This window comes from Drosophila arizonae, chromosome 3, assembly GCF_054131065.1.
Source record: "Drosophila arizonae isolate 15081-1271.41 chromosome 3, UAZ_ARI_1.0, whole genome shotgun sequence".
NCBI lineage: Eukaryota > Metazoa > Arthropoda > Insecta > Diptera > Drosophilidae > Drosophila > Drosophila arizonae.
In genome coordinates this window covers 6,871,673-6,893,198 of record NC_142923.1, presented here as the reverse complement: position 1 = coordinate 6,893,198, position 21,526 = coordinate 6,871,673, and the positions used below count along the sequence as shown (strand labels likewise).

The following is a 21,526-nucleotide window of genomic DNA, read 5'->3' as shown; positions in this document are numbered from 1 at the left end:
GAGGCAAATGACATCATGGCCTTTCGCTTGGCGCCTTCGGCTTGTGTTTGGGGCTTTGGCTTTTGGCGCTGTCTCTGCCAGCCAAATGCACTTACACATATCACAATTACTGGCATGAGCGCATACTTAGCGCTTACATTCATAAATTAGACAGCAAAAATGGGATTTTACAAAACGCTAAGTACATGCATGTGTGTGTGTATGAGGGTGTGTGTGTGTCTGTGTGGCCAGGCTTTGGCCTAAGAAAATCAGGAAACGGAAGTACACCGAGCACAAGAACATGCAAGACATGGGTTATATATCAATATGGAGCAACGTTTACCGCCTGGGCAGAGCTCTCTGTCGATGGGCGATAGAGATAGACAGAGAGAGGGTTTGCTGCCAGCCGAAAAATATGGGCTGACATTTTTCGTTGTGGCCGCAAAAACCGCATTTATTCAAGTGTCAAATAAATTCATAGTTTTTCCGCAACAGCCACGCCCCCGCCTGCCCGACTGTCCGCCTGCACAGCTAAAGTGGGCGTCGACAGCAATGGCGTTGGCCAACTAATTAAGTCAAATGGCGCGCTGCTTGAGTGTGTGTGCCAAAAGAAAAAGGCTAAAAAAGGAGCTAAAAATCCAGCTAGCCCCAAAAATTCGATTGCGGGCGCCGCCTGAGAGTATGCGATGGTTTTTGAAGCGCCGACTAAATGCATGCAAAATATTTTGGCAACTTATGCTAAGCACATTTAATTGCTTTTTAAGCGCACTTCGCTTGGCAGTTTCAGCTAATTAATGTTACTCATACGCCACGTAGCACAATGCCCGTTAATAACCTTTAAAGGCGCGCTCAGCTGACTGCAGCTTAAGCAAACAGATAAAATACTGGCAGCCTCCAAGCCCAACTCATCTCAAACAAATACACACACACATGCACAGACATAGACATGGACATGCATATGCCAAGATAAAAGCACTTGCCAAAATATCAGTGGAACTGGCGCAGTCATTGTCAAAAAAACAAAAAAACCGAGTCAAACAATTTGAATTATGTTTTGCAATTTGTACATCCGTTTCTGCCTTGAAATCGCCCACACATATAAATACAAACACACTCTACACTATATCCTGTAGCCTTGACTCCAGCCATACTTGCCTATACTTCTTATTGTATATATGAGGGAAATTATTGTTTGCTTTGTTGCCATTGCCGCTGGCTGCCTTTATTATGGGATATATATGAGCTATATATGCGCGAGCATTTCCAGGCAATGCTCATTTTTATAACATTTTATTGTGGTTATTTTTGCATTTACTGAGAAAAATAGAGAAAATTGAATTCATATCAATGTTCTCTAAAATGAATTCGCTTTAAGCATAATATAAATAATATATATTTTTGTAATTTTATTATTGCGTGTGTAAATAAATTTATTCATACACTAAAAACTCACAATTAATTCCAGTTATTCCAGCTATAGATATAGATATCATCAATTATTTTTTAAAAACTGAGTTTACGTTTTCGAGAACACATTTTAATATCAAATTGCAGCCAAAAACCAAAGACTCTCTTCTCCCTTCTCCTCTTCTCTTCTCGCCTTACTCATCCTGCCAAAATGTTGTAAATTAATTGCTTTAGCATTTTTAGCGCTCTAATCTCTGACATATCGTTAAAGCGCATTTGGCATTGTTGACTGGGTTACTTAAGGATGTTTATGTCATCCACTGAATTTTAAGTAGTCCAAAGGAGGCTGACGATCTGATGCAGCAAAAAAGGAACAAAAAGAAAAGGGGAGCAAAAAATAATAAAAAGAGTTCTCAAGTGAATTCGTGATGCGACAGGCAAAACAGGAGTTAGTTGGATTTCCAAATTCCAAAATAAATTGGTCGACTAGGCAATACACTGTGTTTCAAGCAAAACATAGTCAAAAGTATTAAAGTCAAGTTACAGACATTAAGTAAACTCTACTGAAGCAGTTAGACATTTTTTGAAAATTTACAAATATTATTTTATTTTTATTATTTATAAAAATTTATTATTATTGTTTGAGCTGTGTTATTTTTTTTGTCATATAGTTTTTTGAACTTTTTGAAGAACATGCAAAAAAAAAAATATATTTTTTTCGTTGGGTTTTTAATTTTAACAAACAAATTTTAGATGTAAATTTTTAATATTAAATATCCATTAATATCCCATTATCAGTAGTATTATTCGTAATCCCTCACTTTCCAAATGCAGGGTATTCCCACTTTGCCGGCTGGCAAGTGGGTGGCAAATCCTCGCCAGATTTCGTCCCGTAAATGGCGCATGAAAATTAGCAAGTTGTCTGTCTGCGGCTGCCATTATGCGGCACACTTTGAATGGCAGCCGCGAATTGAGTTCATCTCTTTTTTTTTGTTTTTGGCGGTTTCTGTGATTGTCGAGTAGGCCAGGCCGAGCAGGACCGGGTAAAGGCTTAAGCGTTTTATGTCCAAGTTAATTAGCAGTTTCTACGTTATCGTTGTCTATAAATGTCGCCAAAAACTTTGACCATAAAACTGCAATCAGCGGTAAGTTATGTGGCCAGAAATCACAGAAACGGCCAGAGCACATATGGTCAGGCCAGAAGGAAGGGTAGGGGAGTGCGAAGGAGAGGAGAGAACGACACCTGTTAGACCTGCAGGCAGGAAACGAGAACCGATACACAGTCAGAGCGAAGCTCATAAAAAATGACTAACAACGCGACAGGGCAGCAACAGCAAAGCGATTAGGACGATCCGCAGGAAGAGGAGGAGGAGAGGGAGGAGCAGCAGCAAGAGGAGCAGCCGAGGCAGCTGTAGCCTTTCGCCTCTGCAGCGCAAGTGTCGTTTTGAAAAATTCAAATCTCGTTGCCAATAAAAGCCAATAAAACTCGTAAAATAACTCAAACAAAAAAGTGCTGCTCCGGCTCTGGCTCTGGCTTTGGCTCCGGCTCCTGCTCCGGCTGCTGCGGCTGCTCGTTCAAGTGTTTTTTGTGTCGCAATGTTGCGGCTTGGCCATAACCCGAGCAACGGTAATGGAGCTATTGAAGAGCGTTGACTCCTGACACAAGCGTGTCCAAAGTGCATCTGACTGTGCGAGTGAGTGAGTTGTGTGTGAGTGGGACTGAGTGTGAGTGTGATCGAGTGTGAGTGTGAGTGCGAGTGCATCTGCCTCTTAAGTTGTCATCTATTTAACTGCTGGCTGCCATTCGCTTCAAACTTCAGCTGCTGCGCAGAGAACTTCTATTTTTGGCCAACTCAGCAAGCGCGTGCCGTAAATAGCATAGGTAATGGATATAGCTGGCGTCTACACCTGTTTCAAACATGTCGCCAGCAAATGGGGCACTGCCTCAACTGAGCTCTGAGTGGGTAAGGCCAGGGCGATTGGGAGTATATGCGAAAGCTATGAAGTATATTTACTATATATAAAATAGGTTTCACATTTTATAATTCTCAGATTTAGATCAAATACTTTTTAATTTTTTTTATTAAACTAAAAAAAAAAACACTTTCTCATAAATCTGTCGATAACAGGATTTGCATTAATCAAGCGTTTTATGTGAGTCTATTTACCAGTTAGCTAGCTCGTTAGGCTTAGTTCAGCTGGCTCACACATCGATGCAATTGGCAACGTTGTGAATGTCGTTGCTACTTGGTTCAACTTTCACAATTTGCATAGGCAACTGAAGTTTGCCCTGATTTTGCAATTTGCTGATCAATCAACAGCAGCAGCAGCAACAACAATTGTTAGAGCTAGGCATTGCACACTGAATGCAAAATGCTGTTTAGTTTTTCGCCATAAACAACGCATTCTGCATGCAGATGCAGCCGATGGCTGAAGCGCTGGCCTAACCACCCGACAGTCGACCATCCCATGCTGGATTGGAGTCGGAGTCCAAGACAGCGAAATTAATATGCATGTGGCGTGTTGCGTGTTGCAAACTGTGCTTGGCTTCTTCTTCTTCTATCAACGGGCATTCCTTGACGCATTGGCCGATATTTGAGTGGAGCTCCAGGAGAGTTGACTGGCGCTATCGCGATGCCGGCAGAGCGCGTCGACCGTCGCGTCTCGTCGCGTTGGCCAGGCCAAAAAATCGGCTGCCCTCTTGACAGGCCCGGCCAAGTGGGCAAGAGATGTGGTAACAGTATTCACATCCTTTCCAATGCCAGGATGACTCCTCACACACGCATACACATAGAAAAAAAAGAAGCGGAAAATGCGACAAAAACAATTTCATGCATTCAAATGCCAGAGCAGTGCACAGCATGACAGCATCTATATATATGAATATGTATGTATGTATGTATGTATATTACATACCTAACAAGGCAGAAAAGTTTCGCTAAGACAGGTCGCATATGTAATACTCTTAAGTACAGTTAAGGTAGAGAGTATTATAATGATAATGGAACTGGGAGGTATTATAATGGAACAAGGTATGCAAGCAACTTGCCATATGTTCTACGTCAAACCCTTAATATTAACATACTTTGATATGAATACAATTTTTTATTTTAAACAAAACAATTTCAATTTCATGTAAATACATTAAGCAGTAAATTAATTATACTTAAATTAAATTTTTCATATTTTGGAAATTTAATTCTTTTTATTTATTTGTAAAAATGAAATATAAAACTATTTAAAAAATTTTAAATAAATAAATTTCTAAAATATGAAAAAACAAGTAAGAACGTTGCAGTCGGGCGTTACCGACTGCGGAATACTCATTCACATCCCATCAACAATTTAGTAGTTAAGTTTCGTTCTAATACTGTAGAATATACAGGTTTTTCCGATTTGCCACGCCCCAACTGGGCGTAGACACCTCATTTTTGGTCAGTTTTTAGAAAGAGATAACGTTACCCTAACTGCAAAGTTTGAATGCTTACCCTAAAAAAATGTGAAAATTACAGGGTATTTTTCGATATGCCACGCCCCTAAAGAGGCCTAAAAATTATTTTTGGGGAATCGATAGAGGAGGCTACCAGTAACTCAACTATCCAAATTTGAAGCTTCTAGCTATTATACTTTAGGAGATATAAACTTTTGCGGTTTGCCACGCCCCCTGTGGGCGGACATATATCCGACAAAACTTTTTGGTCTTGGGTGATCAGTCCGAGTATATATACAAAATTTGAGGTCTCTGCCATCAATAGTGTCCAAAATATAGGAGAATTTTAAAAATCACTATATCTTCAGGTCCGATTTGCCACGCCCCTAACGGGCGTAGACTTATAATTTATCTTCAGACTTTATAGAATCATACCATTAGCTGACGTGCAAAATTTCAGCATTCTAGGTTTACAACTTTAGGAGATATAGTTTTATCCGATTTGCCACGCCCCCAATGGGCGTAGATATATCCGCCATAGCTCGTGATCTTGGGTGGTCAACGCGGACCTACATACCAAGTTTCAGCTTTCTAGCTCTTCAACAAACATGATTTCTGGTATATCGGAAAATGCATTTTCCGATTTGCCACGCCCCTAGTGGGCGGATCGGGAAAATTTTAACACTTTATAAATCGGAGATATACACGAGTATGTGTTCCAAATTTCAAGTCTCTAGCTTCAATAGCGCCGAAATAGATTGCGTTCATACGGACAGACGGACGGACGGACAGACGGACAGACGGACAGACGGACGGACAGCAAGACGGACATTGCACAAAACCAATATACTGATTCACTTTCGTGAATGAGTATAATAAGTTTTAATTACTATTATTATTATACTGTTTTATTACAAGACATACTCTACTCTATAATATGCGACTTCATTTCAACATGAAAATTTTAAAACCTTATAAAAATATTCAATTTAAATCTTATTGTCAAATTTATATTTGATAAATCATAATGATAAGTCGCCTCAGCGTCCTATTCGTTATATTATATTATATAAAAAATATCTCATACTCAAATCGAACTCCAAAGATCTATTCATTCCATTCATTCTTATTTAATGGGAATAGTTAGTATGCCAAAAAGTTAGTGTATTAAGAGTGTATGAGCATTTCTTTATGGCTGGCTGGCAGACGCAGCTGCCCCAACTCTGCCGTAGCTCAAGCTCTCCAAGCAACAAAAAATTGTTGTACAAAATAAAATGTCTCTTTGTTTTTGCACTTTGGCCAAGCGAATCCAACAAAACACATAAATCTTAGCATATGTGCATTAAATTGCTTCTCCCTTCCTAAAGAAGTGCAAAAATCAAATAAATATATATGTACATAGAAATATACAAATTTCTATTTATTTAATTCTTAGCTATCAAGAATGTAGCTTTAATTGCCTCAACTGTTGAAAGCACTTGAATTTTCTATTGTTTTTCTATTGGCATTTCCACAAGTTTAGGTTAATTCGCACCTTTTCTTTAGCAAGAGTTTGCTCTGTCTCTCTGTTTCTCTGGTTCCTGCCAAAAGCTGTCGACAAACTTAATGACCTGAAAACTTTTCGATAATATGTGTGTGTGTGTGGGTGTGTGTGTGTGTAGAAGTGAGTGCACGCCTGCGGAAATTATCAACTCGTCGCACTTCATACAAAAACAAAAAAGGAATGGAAGCTAATTTCCAGGAAGGCGATTAGAAAGCGACCAATTTAACTGTGGCAGCAAAAACAAAAGGGTTTCCGCTTCCTATGCGCTTGACAGAAAAAAGGTGCCAGAGATAAGAGTTGATGATATAGTAAATTTAGAATAGGGATTATGCGCTTAGCAAACAGAGAGGGAATGTTTAAACTAAATGTAAATTATCAAAAATAGTTTGTAGATGCATTAACTAAAACTTATGATGGTAACTGATTAGTTATGTTCGGTATATTGGAACTTTTTTGTGCTTTTTACATGCTCCGGTAGAAAACTGATATGAAAAGAAATTGAAATTTACAATATGACTTCTTCCCTTCGCTGCAATTGTATTTAAATATATAATTATAATAATAAATTCTAGCTATTGCTAGTCAGGCTCTAGAGCCTCCTCATTTGTTAATTATATTGTTTTATTTTATTTTTAATACTTTTACATGTTTATGTAGTTTTTATTTGTTTATTTTTATTATTATTAATTAATATATTTTATTATTTTATTTACATTTTTTGTAAAAATACATTTTTGTATTTTTATATATTTTCATTTTTTATTCTTATTTATATTTTTATTAATATATATATTTTTTGATACTTCTTAATTGAATTTTGTATTAATAATAATTATTAATAATTAAATTAATATGTATTGCTATATTTTAATTCTGTTAAATTTCTATTCATCATCAATATTTGTATAAGCTATAAAATAAATATATTCTTGCTGTGGCAATTCGTATTTCTTTCTCTTATTCTATAAAACGCACTCAAAATGATTTCACAGTTGTTTTTCTGCTACCCCATTGTGGCCCTGCTGCTGTCCGGCAATTTGGCCAACCAAGTGAAAGCCACGTGACTAACATAAGTAAATACAGTTATAGCCAAGGCAATAGCCACAGCTCGAGTGCTTGAGCAATGTTTTGTTTGGCAAAAATCAAGATGTGTGCAGCATCCCAGCAGCAGCAAAAAAAAAAGAAAATAGAAAGGAAAACCCCTTTAGCTGCTGCCCAGTTAAGAGCGGCAGCAAAGCGTTGCCAACAAACGTTGTGGCTGTTAGTCAAGCCCTAAAAAATTTCGAATCGTATGTTTATCTTTGGCGTGGCCTTTGTCTAGCTAAAGTGGCGCTGTGTGTGTGTGTGTGTGTGTTTTGATCCTTTTTGCGCTGTTTTTGGGCTATAAATAAACGTTTAGCTGGTGCGGAAGCAACGGCGACAGCAACAGCAACAGCGCAGCAGTCTGTAGTACAGGCAGCAACACAACAAGATGACCCCAAGGGGAGGCTCAGGCGAGGGTGAGGCCAGCAGGTGTGTGGCAGGGGTACGCTTGTTTGTCTAGCGGCAGCACGTGCTGCTGCGGGCTGCGGTCAACACACGAATGTGTGTATGTGTGTGTGTGTGTGTGTTGTCACAGTTTTTGCACTGTTCGCCTGTTAACTAACTCCCATTAATAGCCACATAATCGAGGCTCAATTAACACGCCTTCTTGTCCCACACCCGCCCCCGCTCACTGGCTACATTGTGGCTTTTATTTAACATGCATTTATTAGAAATTTATTAGGGCATCGCATATTTTTCTACTCTGCACATTTTATGCAATTGCATAAAATTTTTATACTGGCGCCACTCGATTTCATAACTCACACAAAGTATCCACAGTGTCCTGGTGATGCGTGAAGGGTGAAGGGCATGAAGTCAACCTCCCTACTTACTCTGATTGCCATCGGTTGCTGCAAACCGCTGCGAACCTGTTGACCATTTGCATTTCATTAATATTATGGCTGCTCCTTTGTAAGCATTTTACTGCCTCATTTAAATTCTAATTTTATGTCAGCGTTTATGCTTTTGTCGAAAGGCAAAATACACACACACACACAGGCACACTCACATGCACACACACTAACATGTATTGCTTTATAAAGTTCATCTATCTATTTTTATAGATATTTCTCTGTGGATTTTCCGCCATGCATATTAAGTATACTCATAATTGTCACAGACAAAATCTACTTAAGATTGTCATTGAGATAGAGCTCTTTCGGCATTTACTTAACTTATTTGTTTCGTGTGCCAAATGCCCAAGTAATCCAATCCTGGGCTTCGTGCTCTTAGGTGGATAATATTTCTGTTTATTTATTTTTTAGTGGCCGTACAAATAGTTTGGCTTGAAAATTGTGTATTTGATTTTTTAAATGTACTCAATTTATTGTAATATAATTTTTTACTGTACTGTGAATTGTTTCTGCAGCGATTCAAGCTCATTAATATCATAAAAATCAAGATAGCAGCTCATTAGCCTGGATTTATAAAACATATACAGAAATCAATTTAATTTATAATTTTAAAAGCTATCTAAAATATAAAAGTTTAACATTAAAATGTCAAGAGATATCTTAAAAAACAATACGCACATGTGAAATGCAAAGGTTATGAAAGTCCCAAATCAGTTTCTTAAATACTCTTAAATCACAGAGTTCTCTAAAATGGAAAATCTGAAAAATCTATATTAAGTGCCTGAAAACCTAAATATATTAATTGAATTTATAAATCATACTAATATTAAATTTTACAAAATTAGAATCTATAATATTTTATGAATCTAATGACTAAAAAAAAAAAAATAAATATTGAAAAATATTTAAAAATGCAAAAATCCTAACAATTTAAAAATTTTATTTTGTAAAATCTAATGAATATAAAAATATTATAATATCATATAAATCAATGAGAAAAGAGTATTGAAATTAAGTATATGCCACACTTCAATCAGCTTGACCAAGCAATTTATTTACAATGTAAAAATGATATAGTGAAGGAATATTAATTTTTATAAGAGCTAAACGTGTCTTAATTGTTTATAGTATGGTTTATTGCAACATTATTTAAAGATTCGGGGGCCGTTTGCTCGTTTCTAATTCGTTTCCCCTGACCGGCAGATGCTGTCATAAATTTTCTATGCTCAGCGAAAGATTTTTGCGCGGTTAAAAAAGTGAGCTGCACATGTAAAAAGCAGAATTCTGAAAATTTAGCTTTTCTTTGCGTACTCAGAATGAGAAGAGGAAAATGCTGATAGCAGAGAGCGAAGAGAGCAGAACGCAGCATGAGAACCGAACATGCAGCAGAGCACGACGCGACGCGGCAGCGACCGAAGCCAGACGATGGCCAAACGAGTTGCAGGTGCCGTGGAGGGGGAGGAGGCGAATTCGCTTGGAGCGCAGCCAGTTGGAATTGCACGCGACAAAGGCGCAGCATGTATGAGAGGGGCCGGCGGGGCAGGGCAGGCGATACGTTGTCTGTGGTAGGCGGCGACGATGACGACACAAAAAGGCAGCAGCGACGACAACGGCAGCAGCAACGGCAACGGCAACGGCAACGGCAACGACAACGACAACGTCGACTGCTGCCGGCTGAGGGCTGCTGCTGCTGCTGCTGGCTGACTGCGAGCAGTCGTCAGTCAGTTGGCCAAGAAACTGGTAGCGTCGGTGTTGCGAGCCAACAAAAGGCTGGCAGCTGGCAGCTGGGCAGCTGGCACAGTCACCGGCTCTGCCAGTGCCACGAATGTTGTGTGTGTTGTCTGTTGGCCATAGGGCACGGGGCAGTGCTTTGGATTGGCTTTGGCTTTGACTTTTGAGCGACGCGTAGCCAGCCAAGAAAAGTGGCCAGCCAACCAGTCAGTCAGCCAGCCAGCCACCGAGCCACCGAGCCAGCGAATCAGCCAGCCAACAACAGCAATTACTGGCCAAGAGGTGGTGATGGTAAAGGTCCAAGATGATGATGAGTACGCGCCAACAGACGTTGCCAAAGCAGTGCAGGATGACAGTGAAGGAATATATTTTTTGGCCGCAAACGCAGTTTGATTAGCCAACTCAAACAGTGGTTTGACCCTGGCCAAGATCGCCGCAATGGACGCCAATTGACAGGCACACACTCGTACACACACACACACACACTCCACGTACACACACACGGATTGGCACAGTGGTGCAGTGGAGCAGCAGCAACAAGAGCAGCAGCAGCTTCGCAGGATGCGTTCGTCTCGATTATACAGCTTAAAAAAAAAAAAAACAATAACAACAACAAAAACAAAAAACGTGTCGCGCCGCAGCAACAACAACCAAACGCGCTGTGCTTATACGTGTGTTTGTGTGCGTGCGTATGTGTGTGTGTGTGTGTGTGTGAGAACCTTTTGAGCTGACCAACGTGCGCCGTCAACTTTGTGGCCAGTGCCAAAAACCGAGGTGCGCCAATGGAGCAACTGGCGTGAAGCCCAGAAAAAAGAAGTGCAGAGCCAGCAGCAACAGCAGCAACAGCAGCAACAGCAGCAACAGCAGCAGCAGCAGCAGCAACAATTGCTGCTACAACAACAGCAAGCTTTGTTTTAGCTGGCCGCTAATGATTTGCGATGTCAGCGATGTCCGCAATGAAATTTGGCGCAAACCAAACGCGTGCGAAACCTCAAAGGATGCGCATCACGCGCAGAGGTAGCTACGAATATCAAGCATACGCCGCGTGTAACTCAAAAACTTCAAATACTACAAATATTCAATATTCAACTCTTACGTAGTGACTAGTGCTTCAACTTATTAACTATATTTCAAATATTAAACACTAAAATTAAAATAAAATAATCAATATCAAAAATATATAGTAGCCAACGTAGTGTCAAGTACTTCTATGCCAATTATATAATCAATTACAAGCGACTATGATATAATCCAACACAATTACATAAACATTAGTGCAATATCTATACATAAATAATTAATCGTTATGTATATATTTATACATACAATTATTATTGGTACTAATTGGTAACTGACAGCACTCGTAGACAATTTATATATAAATCAATGAAATTATCTGCGTGGCTCTTGTGCATCGCTGCGAGAGGATTCGTTCAAAGCAACAGCAGGAAGGGGAGCAGCAGTAGCTGGAGGATAACTGAGTTCTTCATTGAGTGCCAAAATGGTAGGTACATGATATAAATATATATATATATGATATATAAAGCCTAAAATATTTGGTAAATAGATATATAGGATATTAAAATATGTATCATAAATAGGGAGCCGCAGAAATGGCTCTTCAAATTTGCTTGTTGAAGTCAAGATCTCTATAGATATACTCAGATAGGACTCAACTGATTCGACTGTTATTTCTGATTAATTATTTATACATACGACCACGATTCGTTTTACTTATATTTCATTTCTTCAACTCTGCTTGTTTGTCTTGCTTTAGCCTAATATATTTTCTGTATACAAATACAACTTTTATTGCTCAGTTGCTCTGCTCAAAATATAATTAAATTTATTTGTTTCATTAAAAACACGTGCTGAATGCTTGTTGCCTTTATTTTATTGGATGCTTAAGCCGAATTAATGATCTTTACTTAAACTAAAGTATTTTCTTGAAATTATTGAGCAATTTGTTTTATATAAAAAATATTTAAGTACTACTACATTTTAAGTACTACTACTACTATGTGTAAGTAGAGTCTTGAAATACTTGTTCAAAATTAAAGAAAAATCAGATTTATTTTGATTTTATTGAGGAACATTCATATGTAATAAAAACAAAAAAGATGGAATTAAAAGCATTCGAATTTTTAAATTTAGATTTAGATTTTTTGTTAAATACACTATTAAAAACTCTTAAGCTATTGAAAGCCTATCATAGTAAGTCAACATAGTATAGACGCCCTTTACGCTTGCAGCTGTCACCACAATAAGATCAGCCCACAAATGTCCTTAGAGTGCTACCCTGCATCAGCCCTCCATTCGCATCTAAGCCAAGTTGGCAAGTGGCAAAAGCCAACAGTCTGGCGCCACATAAATAAGCAAAATGCAGCACAAAATGACATGTTAAATGCGTCATATGGCAAGAGGGGGGACACCGGCTGGTGGGGTAGGCGTAAGAGTTACGCCTAAGACATACAATTTATAGGCTCTGCACAAAGCACGCCCGCCCAGTGGATGCTCAAGGCCGCTGCTCGTGAGAGTGAGTGAGAGATAGAGACAGAGTATTAGACATAGGTTTCACCCTTGCCTAATAGCTACACTTAACCACTGTGGTGCTGGTTCAGTGCACAGACGCCGCCACCGAGTGCACAGACATAAAAAATTATTATATATGGTCCAGAACCCCAACAAGTGCCTCCCAAAGAGTACCAAAATTGTAACCCTATGCCAAATGGGACTCCACGTGAAAGTCATTAATTCATGGTCAGTGTTCAACAAAGGAAACATCTAAAGAGTAAATCAAATGCAGACCAATTAATATTTTTAAATACTCGAACATGCGCTTGTTTTTCAATTTTTAATGTTTGAATTTATGAGCGCAACTGCGGATCACTTTCAATTAGAAACGGACTGAAAAACTTGTACATGTCTTAGATACCCTGTAAATATGACAAAAGAGTTGTTTGCATTTTCATATAAAGGCTGAAGGTCTGAAGGTATTTGGCGTGATAAGAAAATATAATACTAAATTATTGCTGTTATCGATAATGTCGTAGTATTCAATCGTATATTTTATCGATCAATTTGTCAATCTAACAAAATATGCAGTTTTTATTATATTATTATTATCTAGGATATATGTATGTGTTTATGGTGTACATCTCACATATATCCATAAAACTCACTTATGATATTTCAAATCAACTTGTGAACATTCCAAGGTATCTGCTCGTCGAGCATTCCACGTCGTTACTTGCATTGCTCTGTCTAGAAATTTCCGAGCCATTAAAGCAATTAACAACAGCGGACTGCACTCAGTAAATTAGCCCAAAGGAGCTGTTGGAGCTAAAAGTTCCTCAAAACTAACACGAAATTTAATTGTGCGCGCGATATGCAAAAAGGACATCGGCAGGACAAACGAAATGCGGCGGGCAGGAGTTTGGACAGTTCGTTTCTTAATGCTTGCGCATTAATTTTCGATTTTTTTCACAATTCTTTTTCGCTATTTTTTTTGGCAGTAGTTGAACGTATTTTTCTTCTTTTTTTTGCGTTAGCTGTTGGCATTCGCTGAAAAGGAATTTGTTGACACCAACAATGTTTCGGACATCCTGGCAAATAATTCTTGGCCCCGTCTGCTCCACGCACCCACCCCACACCTCAAACCCCACCCCGCCCGGCATTAGCCGGAAATTGGCAACTAAGCCAAGCAGCGAGCGCATTGTGTCCTTTCCTCTTGACTGCCTGCATATGTTTGCCTTGCAGTCTTCGGCTAGCAAACAATGGCTGCTGGTCAGCCCCGGCAAGAGTTCACACTTCCTTTTGCCAGTCCTTATCATTTAAGCCAACAAAAAAAGGGGAAAAAAAAAACAAAGGAGAGATACTGGCCCGTTTGCATTTGAGCACGTTTCAATGAACGGCCCAGAGATTTATGGCCCGCATTGATTTTATTGATGGCAGCCGGTCGCATTTTTAAATAAATCGAAGGCAACGCGCGACGACAAGCAATTAAAACTAATTGAATCGCCCGAGAAAAAAAGAAATGCCTCAAAGAACATGCAAAGTGACAAATAGTTGTAAATAAACGACTCCTCTGCGAATGGCCAACTGAATACAACTAAAGCGCATTTCAGGTTTATTCTGCTCAGGCAGGTTTTATGTAAATTTCTGCCCTGTCTGTGAACGGGTTGAAAGGGCAAAGCTTGAAGAGAAAACGTAATCAAAAGTTCTTTGTCTATTTAAATGTAAACTAAGGGTTATGCTTAGGAATCGAATATAAATCATTGAATGATTTCGTAGATCTGCAAAAGCGTTATAATAAAGCTAGAAATAGCTAGAAATAATCAGTTCCTTATATTAATAGTAGCTATGGAAGAAGCTTTATCTCTGGGAATCTGCCAGAAGGACTATTTAAATTAGTTTTATATCTATATAGAATATGGATTTTTTTTGTGATATACAAAATAAGTATAGATAAAATATATAGACAACTATATGAGAATTGTGGTAGTAATACAAATGAAATAAAAATATGAGTATAGATAGATAGAAAAAGAGTTTAGAAATGACAAAAATAGATCAGATTATTTGGTATTCCGTATAGTCATCCTTATGTGTCTACACTTAGCTATAGATGAATCATATTAAGTATAAATGCAATATTGCTTATCTACCAAAATAAAACCTGAGCACTTTATCAGTTACTAAGGAAACGTAAACTTAATATAAAACTTGCATGTATTTATCATTTCTAATTGTTATGTATCTATTCTAATGTCTTATCTGCATAATCGAATTTCCGATGCATCAATAATATTTGAATTTCGTTCTAATTCGCAAATACTTAAAGCTCCTCATTGCTTTTGACTGATATGCAATTGCCGTAGCCCCGGCCTCGTCATCAAAGCCAGCAAGTGCCATTCGCATTGTCTGTTGAAATTATGTTCTGGGTGCAAAAGTCAGTTGCCATAATTTTCGTTGGCGTAGACATGGCAAATAAAACAAACAAACAAATAAATCGCCAAATTATTATTTGGTCCTATGCCTCCTGTCTCTTATCCTGCCTCCAGTCTTCTGTCTGCTGTCGCCTTTGGCTTCAGCCTTCAGCCTGCCTGCCATCCGAAATAATTTTTATGCGGCGCTTCAGTAAAACTTTGTCTGCTGCGCTGCCATTGTCCAGTCATAATGATTTACTCGATTTGCATATTTTTGCACTTAGAAAAATGCACAAACGATTTTTCATTTTCTTGAAAACTTATTAGTGCGGCGCGGCGAGCCTTTGATGACCAAAAAGGGAACTTGACTTTGGTTTTCTATATTTTTACAAAAAAATTTTGTTTTTCTCCTATTTTGATAATTTTTTCCTTTATTTTTGTATAATGACGACGATACTTGGTTATCTATTTGTTATGCATGAGTTTGGTGGCTGCCATGGCGTATACATAATTTGAGGCTAACATTGCGTATACGCCCTGCTGTCGCATCCATCTAGCACGCTCCGTCTGCAATGTGCAGCGCCTACAAGTCTGCTGCAGCAATTTTCTTGGTACAGCTCCAAGACATTCTCACTTCCTGCTCAGCAAATTTGGCACACATTGCCAGCCAGCAACTGGAAGACAGCAGCAGCAGCAGCAGCAACAAAACATAAACATAGACGCAGCTGCGTCTGCCTGCCAACTTGGCAGCAGCGCATCCTGTGTGTGAGTGTGTGTGTGTGGAATGTGAGAGGCTCGCGTCGAGTTGGCCGCTGGCCACTCTCATTATGATTTTAATTGCTGGCACACACACACACACACACACATAGTTGGTAGCTTTTTGACGAGTTGCCCAGTTTGACAACGTCATCAGTTGTTGTTGTTGTGCCTGATCGTTTATTGGCCAACGGCATTTGGCTTTGGCAACAGGTTTCCAATTATCATGATTATGATTATAAGTATTTGCTAAATATGTATATACATACATATAAATGTATTTATATAAATATATATTTATATGTAATGACGCTTTGATTGGTTCGACCTTGACCAAGAGAAAATTGTTGGCCATCGTCAGCGACTTGTAAAATTTATTGGCCAATATTCAGGCAAATTTTATGTTTTTGGCTTGCAAATGCTCACTGTTCGCTGTCCGCCTTTTTGGCAGCAGTTAATATTTAAGTTTTATTTGCCAATTTCCTCAGAATTTGCTCTTTGTTATTGTTGTTGTTAGTTGTGGTTGTTGTTTTTATTGTTTTTCGCATTTGTTTATTTGTTTTGATTGACATTCGTTTGCCTCAGTTGTTGACGCGTCGTCGTTGGTGAAAGTTGCCGTGCCGCTAAAGTTCCGTTAGCCTAACTGGAGCTTACCTCAGGCCTCAGTGTGCCACAGCTGCAAACTAACACACACACACACACACATATACACACTCAATGTGTCTGTCAACCAATAAACAAAACTTTAAAACCATTTGCTTGACATACAATCATTTTTATTTTTGTGTTTTGTATTTTTTTTCTTTTTTTGCTTTTGTGTTTCTAGTACATTTTAGTTTCGCGTAAAAATATCTGCAAAAACTAATTAATTAAATAGGAAGATAATGGCTTAAGTGCTATAAGTGCATCTATATTCAGTGTAAACTAATTAATGCGATTAATCATATTCTGAGAAATGTCTAAGAATAGTTTTGTGCTCTTTGTAGTTAAATGGCATACTTATAAAAATAATCAAAAGTCTCTGATGTTTGCCTTATTTATTTTGTTTTTCTTTTTCATTTGTTTATATACGTAAAATTGTGTAAAGTTCATAAAAAATGTATTATTTAATATTTTTTATACAAAAAAAAGTTGTTTTTTTTTTTTTAATTTAAATTTTAAGTAATTATTTATTGAAGAAAGTAAATGAATTATTCATTAAGGAAATTTATATTATAGAGCTGTCAGAGGATAAATTAAGAAAAGGTTAAGATTTATAAATATTAAATATTTTATATTAACAGTTGACATGAAAAAATCATTTTCGTTTTTTATGATATTCTCATATAAAGAATTATAGGAATTGTTAAAAGAATTGATTTTTACATAAAAATCTGCTCATTGGACAATGGCAAATCGACTCTGGCAACAATTTATAGACAAGTATGTATTCTATTTTACATACTTGTCCTTTAACTAATTCAATAAGAAAACTAAAGCAATTCATTATTCATTTAATTAAGTTGCTTAGCTAAATGTATGTATATATACCGTATATAAATGTTGTAGTTTTTTTTCTTTTTCTTGTATCTATTTAATGAACAACTCTCGTATTTTCGAGTGACAGTTTCTGTCTTACTGCATCGCATTGGCGTCTTCAAGGTGTACGAGCAAAATGAGAAAAAATCTAATTAAAACTAAGAAAAACTAGCACTAATTACAATTTGTGCTGCCGTCGCCATCGTCGCTGTCGCCCTATAGACAGCATACATAGGATCGGAGGCAAAAAACAAAATACAAATATACCAAACTAACAAAATGATGAAGCACTGAAATAGATTAGGCGAAAATATACAGACAACTGCACGTTTGCTCTAACTGTATAATCTTTGTCTCTACATCTCTATATGTATTTATGCATATATATATATATATCTATATGTATATATACATTTGTATATGTGTCTGTGTCCGTTTCTCTATGTGATATACAAAAATAGAAGCGACGGCGACGATAGTCGCGCGTTTTCAACGCGTCTTTGCCCGCGTCAATTGCGCGTCATCGCCTCGCTGCGCCGCGGCTCGCCTGCCTTGCCTTGCCTTGTGGATAGAAGATCGGTCGGGCAGTATATAGCATCAGGAGCGGTCCAAATACTATTTATATAGAAAAGATATATTGGGTATATATGCGGGCATTTACCACTTATGTGGTATATAAGGGCCTTCTGGCGACAGTTCTGCGCAATTTTTTTTTCTGCTCGAATTTTGTTTCTGCCTTTCGCTTGTCGATCTTTAGAACCCGTCAAGTGTGTCCGAAAATAGCTAGATAAATGAGAAATCTACAAACAAATAAGAAATTCGAAAATCAACCAAAATACATAAAAGTAAAACAAAGAGCAAAGAAAATCAACCAAGAAAATTGGGAAAACAAAAAATCCGCTTTCAGCTGCGGAGCAAAATAAATAAAAGCAAATTTGCAGCGACGAAAAATAGTTGAAAAAATATACAAAAATCCAAATTTGTTTAAAACGTCAAAGAATGGGGCACTTTTTGCGTCGTCCGTGAAACATGCTACATATATAGACCACAGAACCTAAACGAATTTATGCGCAAAAAAAATATTTATATATACATATATATAGCACATATATATATAAGACAAAAATGCGAAACGTGCGGCATTTTCATTAAATAAAATTGTCTGGGTTTTATTAATAATTATCAAATGTTAAATAAATGTAAAGCAAATGGTTTTCCATTTTAATGACTGGATGAATTTTTAAAAATATTTAAGAAAAACAAAAATTGTTTCTGTTTTTCTTATAAGAAATTAATATTTTACGGCATTATACTGTCTAACTATAATTAACTAACTATTTTATTTTCTTATTATAATTATTAAATTAACAAAATTAAACGATCCGTATATTATGACAATTTATATAATAGTTCATATAACAGTTACTGTAACAGCTGATATTACAGTTCATATAACAGTTCATAAACAAATCACTTAACAGCACATATAACAATTCATATAGCAGTTATATTTTGTAGCACATAAAGATGATTTGGTATGAAATTCAATTCAAAATGATATAACAGCTGTTAATACTTGCAATATTTTGTCATACGAGCATATGAAAGTTTGATAAATGAGCGTTTAAGTAAACATTAATTTAACACAGAATTATTATAGTAGTATTTGAGAAGTATGTACCAAAAGTTCATAAACATACATATTAATATTTTCTGAAGTCTCTAGAGCCTGAATGAGTTATATTAGCTGTAAAATTCCATTAAATTCACAAAGTATCACACGCTTTCATCAATCAAATCTGCTGTAAAACCTGTTCATATGCCACAACAGCTCACAAATGTTCGCACCTGATGTCAGCCATAGACTATAGACTTTTCCTTTGTGACTTGTCTTGCGTAATGCCCGAGAGACCGCCCAGCTAGCAAAGTTGTCTGTCATATTTGACACGCTGTTATTTTTAGCCAGCACTTTGCTTGCATGCGCATTCAGCGAATGAGTAATGTCTGTTAACTGTTAGTTGTCTATGCTACACTATATTAAATAATAATCGATCGTAAATCACAGGACTACATAGCGGAGCAGCTGTTCAATTGGCAATTAGGACTAAGTGTTGCCTTATCCCAGACTCAATAAATCAGATATAATGAAAATGTTGGAGGCGAGTGAGGCGAGGTGAGGCCTGGAATTGGTTTGGATATCTTGTGGTCTCAATTGGCAGCTGTTCAATAGCACAGTTCCGAGCTCCCACTCGTCAGCAGCCCTGACCTCAGTTAACTATACCCAGGCGAAGTCATTAAGTGTGCGTGTGTGTGCGTGTGAGAGTGTGTATGTGTGGGGAAGCCAAGATCGTCGGCCCAGTATTTGCTGGCAGACAGTTTGTCTGCTCATCCAGAAACTTATTGGCAAAACTCCATGATCATAAATTATGCAGTCCAAATTTGTTTACGCGCCAACGCGGCAGGTGGCGCTTTAATTACAGTGTAGAGGCATTCTCTATAGCTACACATATGTGTGTGTGTGTGCTTGGGGAAATCCCAGGACGGTTGCCAAGATTCCTCAGCAGTACGCAGCAAAATTACGCAACAACAGAACTTGAGAGTGAAAAAAGTTCATTGCCATTGAGATTCTTTGGAAGCGAGCGTGGGAAAATCTTTCGAGATTTTGGCAAGCTACCATCTTGGCAAGCGCCCATTCCCATCGTTGCGTATTGGCCTGAGAGATCCACATCCCTCAGGCCCCCACAATTGTCGCCCCTTGCCAAGCCAGTCGAGGGCTGAGAAGTCCAAAAGCCGTGACGTATTCGATGTGGCAATACCTTTGATGGGCGCGCTATATTGATTTATAAAAAGAGTCAATCTCTAAGAAAGTTAGAAATGAGTATGGTTTTATTTATTGGCTATTCTGAAATCTGTTGGACTAGCTTAATATTCAATAATCTTCTAGACTTCTAAGGAACACGATATTGTAGTTTATATATCACATTTGTAAAGAATTTTTTCCATTCTGTTTGATGAAAGTTGTATTATGTTATATTTAGTCTGTAAAAATAATGAAAACTATAGGTTTATAGTTTTTTAAGACTAAATACATATGAGAAAATATTATAGAAAAATATGACAATTTAGCTCGGCTTCAAATGATTATTAGAATTTCCTTTGCAATCACATATTATATTATGAAGCTCAACTTTTTGCATATGTTATGTATATGTATATGTTATACAACTAAAAAATGCATATAAAAAGTTATATATATTATTTATATTATATTTATCTTCTTCCATTAAATAAAGCCTTTACTTGCATGAAAACATTTCTATAGATCTCTGCTACTTCTACTCACATTCGACTACCTAACTAACTCACACTGGTTCTTTCTCTCTTTCTCTTTACAGCGCTGCGTTAAAGGAGCCTCGTTGACCAATTGGCGGCCGCGGCCGCTGCAGCCTGTCCTCGGTCTGACCAGCCAATGGCAGCGCAGCGGTTGAAAGTTCAAGTCGGCGGCAGGCAGAGCAATGCACTTGGCAAACGTTCAAAGCTGACAGCAATTGGCACACACACACACACACATGCATATATGCAGAAACACCACTGTGCACACATACACGCACACAAGCATTGTTTAAGACGAGAGAGAGAGAGGGAGCTGTGATTGCTGGGCTCACACGCGCATGAGGAAAACGTTGATAATAAATCACGCATACGCCTGTTGGCACAGCAAGAACTATGCTCCTTCGACTGTGCTTGTGTGTGTCCCTGTGTGAGTGAGTGAGTCTCAGTGTGTGTATGTGTGTGTGTCAAGACTTGCCCAGGCAGTTGGCCAACTGCATTGCGCTGCTCGTTTTTAGCCCGGCTCGAGCGAACGTTGGCCGCAAGACAATTGCACGAACGATGCCTTCTTTGCAGGCAACGCATTGGCCGGACGAAATGCGCCCGAACGACCAATCAGAGCGCAGCTTGTGCGCAACGCCCTTGGCCAAACAGAATTCGGCGCCAACTAGCACAGCGATGCCAGGACCCAGCGCCAAATAACATTTTGTATATATATATAATTCTTTTGATTTTAGTTTTTATCTCTCAGCTATTCTAAGTAAATTTGCCCGAAGCTTATGCCCATGCAATAACAGCTAGCGTGGGCGTGAAATAGCTTATCTACGAATATATGATATACGATATATATGTAGACTTACTTAAGAATTTCAAATATGATGATTGCAAAATGCGTAAGAAAAGAAAGATTAATAAAAACTTGTAAAGCTTCCGAGCGGCACGCAAAAAAAAAAAAAAAAAGAAAAAC

The 21,526-nt window shown here is 37.9% G+C and overlaps 2 long non-coding RNA genes across 2 annotated transcripts; one reads left to right on the top strand and one right to left on the bottom strand.

The window, feature by feature from the left end:
• The first annotated feature begins 9,492 nt into the window (after positions 1-9,492).
• On the top strand, positions 9,493-21,525 carry LOC108611927 (uncharacterized). Its single transcript, XR_001915740.2, has 2 exons — positions 9,493-11,531; positions 20,625-21,525. It is a non-coding gene; the product is annotated as an uncharacterized LOC108611927 (long non-coding RNA).
• Positions 16,843-19,144, bottom strand: LOC149269623 (uncharacterized). Its single transcript, XR_016269477.1, has 2 exons — positions 18,930-19,144; positions 16,843-18,029 (listed from the first exon to the last, which is right to left on the bottom strand). It is a non-coding gene; the product is annotated as an uncharacterized LOC149269623 (long non-coding RNA).
• Position 21,526: the final 1 nt, after the last annotated feature.